The sequence below is a fragment of the Bidens hawaiensis genome, unplaced genomic scaffold (assembly GCF_021521415.1).
Source record: "Bidens hawaiensis isolate Kalapana, Puna unplaced genomic scaffold, B.hawaiensis_p1.1 tig00035213_1, whole genome shotgun sequence".
Taxonomy (NCBI): domain Eukaryota; kingdom Viridiplantae; phylum Streptophyta; class Magnoliopsida; order Asterales; family Asteraceae; genus Bidens; species Bidens hawaiensis.
This window is the reverse complement of record NW_027505360.1, coordinates 27459-36033: the sequence shown is the minus strand read 5'-3', so window position 1 is coordinate 36033 and position 8575 is coordinate 27459. Positions and strand designations below refer to the sequence as shown.

Here is an 8575-nt window from a genome sequence, read left to right as displayed (position 1 = left end):
AGCAAAACGGAAAGACGTGGAAGACATTACCTCTGACTCGGACTTTCAACGTCCAAAGAAGAAAGTTGTTAGAGAAAAGAAGACAGCCGGGAGGATATCAAGGAAACCTTTTGTTGAATTTTTAAACAGAAGTTGAGAATGAGATGTGCACCTTTTATTATTGTTGATGCAGTGAAGGCAATGAACTCTGAACAAAAAGCTTGTGTGGAAGCAATGGGTTTTGAGTCAATATTAAGACTATAAATAAACCAAAATCCATTAATTTTGAGATATTGATTGCTCATTAACTATGATCAAAACCGGATATCCGAATCTTTCGGATAGTGAAAATCACTATCCGAATCCGAATCCGAAACCTCGGATATCCTAATATCCGAAAATGAAATAAAAAAAACTTGTTTTATCAATAAAAACCATACATCATCTTAAGAATTCAAGTTTCCAAATCCAAGAAATCAAACATACAACAACCAAATAACAAGTTTCTAAATCCAACAAACCAAACATTAAACAACCAAATAACAATCTAACAATAAATGAATGGCAACGGAGACCTGTGACGGATGGCGACGGAGACCTGTGACCGGTGGCGACGGGCCTGTGATGGTTTGATGGATGGCGACGGTGGACCAGTGATAGATGGCGACGGTGAACCTGTGATGATGGTGGACCGGCGAGGGTGGAGTGTGGACTGTGGTGTGTGAACCTGTGATGATGGCAGATTCTATGAAGGTGAAGGAGGCGGAGAAAGATCGCAGGTGAAGGTAGGCGCACACGGTTATGACTTATGTGAATCTAGGGTTTCCTTATTATGTACAACATAAAATATAACTAAAATATATTAAAATTAAAAAACCGGATAATTTGGATATCCAAAAAATCTGAAAACTGCTATCCGAATCCGAATCCGAATTTTCGGATATCCAGGATTCGGATATCTGAATTTTCGGATACGGATAGTCGGTTAATTTGGATATGGATTCGGATAGTTTTGAACACCCCTACTTGTGGCAACTTTATAAGCGTGAAAAAAGAGGAAAAACACATGAAGCTATAAATGAAACTGAGAAGAGGAAGCTTGACGATGAGAAGAAAATGGTAGTCAGATTTTGTTATGTGAATCTGCAAGATTATAATCTAATGTGATGAAATGTTTTATTTTGGCATATTGAATTGGTAGTTTTGGAACAGAAAAAGGCAGATGAAAGAGCGTTGAAGCTAGCTGAGGATCATATGGTATGTTGACAGACTTTTCATATTTTAGCATGTGCTTTTTTCCAGTAAATTTATATTTTTTCATGACAGAGAGAAAAAGAAAAACTTCACCAGAAAATCATTGAGCTTGAAAAGAAGCTTGATGAAAGAAATGGTTGGAGCTAACATTTGAGCAAATGAAGGAAGTCTTAAAAGTGATGAAACACATGACTGATGAATATCTTGAAGCCAATAACAAACTGGAATCAATAAAAAAAGATCTGAAAGAAAAGGAAGTGTAATTTGAGGATTGTAAAGCGCTTCATCAGGCATCAAGGGTTCAAGAACGAAGAAGCAATGATGAACTAGTAGAAATTCATGAAGGCTAATTTCCATGAGCTTGTTTCCTTCTTGTCTTTATTAGCGTCTACCCGAGTTTCAAGTCGCTTGAAATTACCATTTGTTTGAACAAGGTTTGAGTGGAAACAATGGTCGTGCGCGTGCTGGTGTGAAGAGAATGGGAGAGCTTGATCAAAAGCCTTTTATTGCTACTGCTAAGAGACATTGTTCTAATAAAAAAGAGGTGTCAGAGAATGCCATAAAATTGGCATCTTTGTGGGAGAGTTATCTTAGGGATCCTAGTTGGCATCCATTTAAAGTCATCACCGTCAAAGGGGAAAAGCGTGGTATCATAATATTAAACATCAATAGCTTTTGAGATTTAACCAGTATCTTTATTTTCTTTCTAAATATGTTTCTACAGGAGATTCTGGATGAAGAAGATGAGAAGATTACAAGGCTGAAAGATGAAAATGAGAAAGATGTGTATGATGCTGTCATTACAGCTCTAAAAGAATTAAACGATTTCAACCCGAGTGGCAGATATCCAGTGCTAGAACTTTGGAACAAGATGGAGAAAAGACGGGCAACCTTGAAAGAAGGCGTTGAAGTTTTTCTCAGTCAATGGAAAACCTACAAACAACGTAACAGACGTTAAACTAGATTGCCGGATAACTTTGGTGAGTAGCAGTTATTTAAACACTTCATTGGGAGTGTTGGTTTTTTTTCTAAAATAACTTTTGTAATTTAGCGTTCATCCTTCGGTGAATCTAATGTATATGCTAGTTCTTGTTACTTAGATTTGTAATTGTCCTTTTTTGGGTTCCATAGTTTTCTTGTTTCTTCTGCAAATAAAACCTATAATTTATTTAATGATGCTTGCTAAGCGTGTTAATGAACAAAATATTATACTTTTAGGGAGGGCTGAATGGTGATGGGAGGAGGCGTGACTATTCGGATCAGATTACGATGCTTAATTAGCTGTGTTCTCGAGGGCTGTCATAAATCAAACCTGTTTAAGCTATAACATAAATCATATATAGAAACAAAGTAAATGTAAAATTTTACTTGTTAAACGATTCAACTGGTGAACTCAAATTGATAGACTCGAACGCACTCCGTTTAGTTAAATGTGTTAGAACTCATGGGAAATTCCTACAAACCCTGAGAGTGATCCCAAGGAGATGAAAAAGCTTAGCCGAAGTCGGCTTAGTGGGAATGCCAAATGCAGGGGAAAGCACACTTTTAGGAGCTTTATTCAAAGCACAACCGAGAACAGGCCATTATGCATTCACAACTTTATGACCTAATTTAGGAAACTTAACATATGATGATTTATCAGTCGCGGTTGCGGATATTCCCGCGCTTATAAAAGGGCCCCACCAAACCGATGGCTCAGGCATGCTCTTCTACGCCATACAGAACGGACTAGAGTTCTAGCTTATGTTTTAGAATGTATAAAAGGGGTCCCACTACGGGAACAATTAAGATTTGATTTTGGAGCTTGAGTTTTCTAATGAGGGTTAGTTGGTTGACTCGCTTTGATTGGTTCTAATAAGATTGCTGAGGCGGGGGCTGAGGAGGTGTATGATGATTTAAGAAGGGTGTGTGGTGTGATTATATTCCTAGTTTGTGCGGTTTTGGAAGAAGGTGTGGGTGGGTGAGTTAAATATGGTCTTAGGATGCTGGTAAATGGTGAAGATTCTAATAGATTGACATTGGATGACATTCATGTTGAATAGGATGAGAATTGTGTCTGTTACTAAATTTTGTTACTAAATTTAGGACATTGGTTTGGTGTAGACTTTTAATGTAATATTAATGAATGGACAACTGGAAGGTGAAAAATATACAACTTCCGATTTAGTTAATATATATTTGATTTTTATTGTGTTCAAGGATCGTACACATTTACATCTTCCTATCATGTTTTAAAGCAGTATCATTTTTCTCCCGTGCTTATCTTAACTTCCAAATTGATTGAGGTTAGGTAATAGTTTCCTTAATCTCGCCAAAGTGAGCAAATCTTTCAAGCGATATTACTATATTATAGCTTTTTGGTCTTATCTTCTTCGTGTCGGCTTGAATCTTACTTTAAAAATACATGGAGATCAAACTCTATATTAGCAAAACTTTCCAAGTGAAATTACTAGCTAGTTACTGCGATCTATTATACCAAGTGATAGTGAAACGTTGTCATGTAGGTGCCACCTAGGCAAGAAGAGTTTCGTTATCACTAAACATGGTAAGTGATGGCGAGTGCCTTTTTCTAATTATTTAATGTATTTTGTTAATTACTTTTAAACAATTAATATTAGTTATTTTTAAACAATTACTTATCATCCAAAGTGTATCCAAGCACATCAAACTAAAACGATTAAAAGACCGAAAATACTTTTCTAAAATACGTTAGTTTCCGTTAATACTTACATCGGAATGTACTACCCTAACATAAAACTATTAATATGATGTATAAAGTTTAGTGTTACATGTTTGTTGCAACAGTAAAGTCAAGATAAGCGTTAGAGCAAAGTAATTGGTCAAGTGTAGTTTACTGCAAGATAATTGTGAACTCGATTTTTGATGACTTTGGCAAAAAGTCCATTTTCCTTTCACATTTCCTTAAAGTTACACTTAGCCCTCAAACTACAATATCATTTATATTCATTTTGGAAATTAAAGTAACACGAAATCCATAACTAGCATATATATTAGATTCAGCAACAGATGAAGCAGTTTTAGACAGAAAAACAGAGTTATGCCTTAAACAATACTCCCACATTAAGTGTTTGTTAATACTTAATACTACAAGTTCAAGTTTAAACTACCAATCAAAGTTATACTGCAATCTAGTTTAACGTCTTCTGCAATGTTTAGAGATTTTCCATTGATTAAGAACAACTTCAACGCCTTCTTTCAAGGTTGCCCGTATTCCGTCCATCTTGTTCCAAAGTTCTTGCACTGGTTGAACTCGTTTATTATTTTAGAGCTATAACAACATCATCATACACACCTTTCTGATGTTCGTCTTTTAGGCTTGTAATCTTCTCATCTTCTTCATCCAGAATCTCCTGCATAATCATGTCACTTTCACTTTCATAGATTTATCAACATGCTCCTCAAACAATAAGCTATTGATGTTTTATATTAAATAAGTTTATTAAAACCAGAAAAAGAAGGGTATGTGATACCTCACTATTCCCTTCAACGGTGATGATTTTGAAGGGATGCCGGCTAGGATCGGAGATGATCCTCCCACAAAGATGCCAACTTTATGGCATTTTTAGATACCTCCTTTTTATTAATTAGAAAAATGTTTCTTAGCAGTAGCAATAATAGGCTTTTCATCAAGCTCCCCCATTCTCTTCACAACAACATGCACTAGACTAGTATTTCCACTAAAACCCTATTGTCCAAAGTTTAAACAAACATGATCAAAAGAAATTTCAGTGTACATGTTCTCAAGCTAGCCATATTGTTACAATCTAGCCACCTAACCATAACTAATAACATGAATTAGCTCTTTAGTGATGGCCTTCAGAATCGATTAACACAATATGCAGAAATTAAACGAAAATATATTTGAACACAATTGAATATGAACGATTCTTTATTATTGATTTTGTCTTCAATTGATAATTAACAATGGTGGGCTGTGGTGGTATTTATACCCACCGACGGTTATTCACCGAAGATTATTCCGTCAACCGTCGCAACGTTTCACATCTTCCCTATTTACAATATTCACACAAAATATCAACTAATTACAATTTACACCCTAACTTTGTTAACCGAACTATATAACAAAGTTTAATTAAACTATAATAAACTAACGGGATATTTAACGAGATCGGGATTATTCCAACAATCACCCCCTTAATCTCGATCTTGTATTATGACTTGCTATTTCCTCATAGTAGTGTAGTTTGACTCCAAACGAGATAAGCCTCCTTATCTTTCCATTTTGGACATTCACTTTTATAATGTCCAAGCTCGTTGCACTTATGGCATCTCACATGACTTTTATCTTCACGAATAGGTTCGCCTAACTTTCCATGGCCTTTGTCTTCATGAGCTTGTTCACCGTCTTTACTTTTCCTGGACCAACGACCTTTACCCGGCCTTGTCCAAATTTTCCTTGGTTTAAACTCCAGTTTCCACAATGCTTACACTTATGTTCTTTAAACTTTTCTTTTCCAGATGTGTTGATGAACATAAGTTTATTATGTTTGTCTTCTTACTCGGTTGGCTCCTTGATGCGTTCTTCATATGCTTTTAATCTTCAAATGGCTTCTTAAAACAATATAGTATTCAAATATGCAAATTGCTCAAATGCAGCAACAATCTGAATGTACTTCTTTGGTACAGATTTAAGTAGTTTTCAGACTAATTTTTTATTATCGATTGTGGATCCAAGGTTGTTGGCTTGTGACACGAGTTGACTAATTTTTCCCGTGAAGTCATCGATAGTGTCCGTATCTTTCATTTTCAAGGCTTCAAACTCTGATTCAAGAGTTTGTAATCTAGCCTCTTTAACCCTGTCTGCTCCCACAAAATGAGCCTTTAAGTCTGCCCATATGTCTGCTGCTTTCTTATGATGAGCAACCGGAAGAACAATTTCTTCAGGCATTGCTTGAAAGAAATATGCAATAGCCATCCTATTTTTCTTAAAATCAAATGCACCTTCTTCTTCTTCGAGTACCTCCGAGATTCCATGAACATCAAAAATTGCTATGATCTTTACTGCCCAAATTGTATAATTTGTTGAATTCAAAATTGGGCATTGTAACGTCACTGATGGTCCTGCTTCCTTTATGGATTCATTATTCTTGCCAGCCATTGATTGAGTCTTCTTCCTTCTCCAAATCTTGATATGACTTGATGTGTCACTATTCAACTTTTACTTTTGCTTTCGGTTGAATTATATATACTTGCGAGTACAGCCCACTGGTCTTTCGGTCACCACTGGATTTGATCAAATCTCTGACAAATTGCTTTTGATCAATTTCTTCCTGGATCGAATCTCGGACCTCCTGTTAGTTGCTAGAAAACTGCCCCATGGTTCTTTCGATTGCTTGATCACACCTCTGCTAAACTGCCCGTGACCAATTACTTCTTGAATCGAAAATATTGAACCTCCTCTGTGATTTGATATTCAACAATCCTTTGAGATTATGGAATCAATTTCAGATGTTCTAAGGTTTTACAGCGATTTAGGGTTTCGATCTTGGGTTAGCAAAATCGCAAACATGGAATCGGTAGTGTTATTCGTGCCTTTCTCTAATACCAATTTGATGGCTTTCAGAATCGATTAACACAATATGCAGAAATTAAACAAAAATATATTTGAACACAATTGAATATGAACGATTCGTTATTATTGATTTTGTCTTCAATTGATAATTTACAATGGTGGTCGGTGGTGGTATTTATACCCATCGACGGTTATTCACCGACGGTTATTCCGTCAACCGTCGCAACGTATCACATCTTCCCTATTTACAATATTCACACAAACTATTAACTAATTACAATTTACACCCTAACTTTGTTAACCGAACTATATAACAAAGTTTAACTAAACTATAATAAACTAACAGGATATTTAACGAGATCGGGATTATTCCAACATTTACGAGCATCCACCAATTCATCATTGCTCATTCGTTCTTTAATTATTAATGCTTGATTAAGCGCTACGAAATCCTCAAGTTCCACTTCTCTTTCTTTCATATTATAATTGATGCCATTATGATCTTTGCTTCAGTCATGTGTTTCATCACTTCTACAGCGCTTTACTTCAGTTGCATGATCTCTAGCTCCAGGTGTTGATTTTCATCAAGCTTCTTTTGAAGCTTGAAAATTTTCTGGTGGAATTTTTCTTTTTCTCCCTGCCATGTTTTATTAAATGCAACATACAAAATTAATCATTAACACATGATTTTATCCGAAAAGTTTGTTAATAAACCTTATAACACTCTTTCATTGACCATTTTTTGTTCCAAAATAGCCAATGCAGTCTGCCAAAATAACATTTCATCACATTAGATATGATCTTGCAGTTCACAAAATAACAAACAATTGAGTACCATTTCCTTCTCATTGTCAAGCTTCCTCTTCTCGGTTTCATTTATAGCTTCACGCGCTTTTAGTCCCTTTTCACGCTCCTCCAGCATCCACTCGGTCCGTTCATGCTCATTGGTAATCATATTAAGCTGCTCTTGTGCCACCTTTTGCACCATTTCCATTTCTAATCAAGAATAAACTAAGATCCAAGCGATGACATATATAACCGAACTTCAATAAACAATCTTGAAAAGACTATACCTTATCTATTAAAGTTCTCATTCCTCACCTCTGTCTCTTTCATAACAAATTCCAACTGATCATCTGTTATGCTGATTTTAGTTTTCAGCCCCAGTATGATTCATCATTTTTTTGTACATCAGCAAAAGTCTTCTAATCACCATTTTTACTAAGATAATCCCCAACAGCACCATAGGAGTTATCATCTTTGCACTTAATTTAACCGATCAAACCAATCTTTCCCGCCATGCTTGTTAACCTCAAGAGCGTTTATAAACTTCCCAAATTCAACCACCGCAAGGCCTGAGCGACCCTGCAACTTCATAAGAAGATGAACTTCAACTCGTTGTAACCACTGTTAGCAACCACACTCATCCAAGGCCAAAAAAATATATCATCATTAGCATTTGGATTTACACTTGCCGACCCAAAGCACTTGATTTTAGCCCGAAACTCCATCTCCAAGTACTCAATAATCCCATATGATTAGCATTTTCTTTTAAATTCTCAATTTTAGATTCTCTCAAAATCTGATTCGCATGCCTGAGTACGTCATTGTAACCGCCGTCTTTGCTATTGGGACAGAACGAATATTTTAAAAGCTTGTCTGAAAGGCAAACTTTGAAACAATCGCCTCTTAGTACCAAGTTAGGATCAATGTCATTTGCATCTCCAATTAGGGGACTCATCGTAGGGGTATCTTGCAATACATATCAAACACAACAACCAAGTAACA

The 8575-nt window shown here is 35.9% G+C and overlaps 1 pseudogene; it reads right to left on the bottom strand.

Moving 5' to 3' along the window:
• Positions 1-4223: 4223 nt before the first annotated feature.
• On the bottom strand, positions 4224-8528 carry LOC143612683 (protein INVOLVED IN DE NOVO 2-like; annotated as a pseudogene).
• Between the last annotated feature and the right edge of the window lie 47 nt (positions 8529-8575).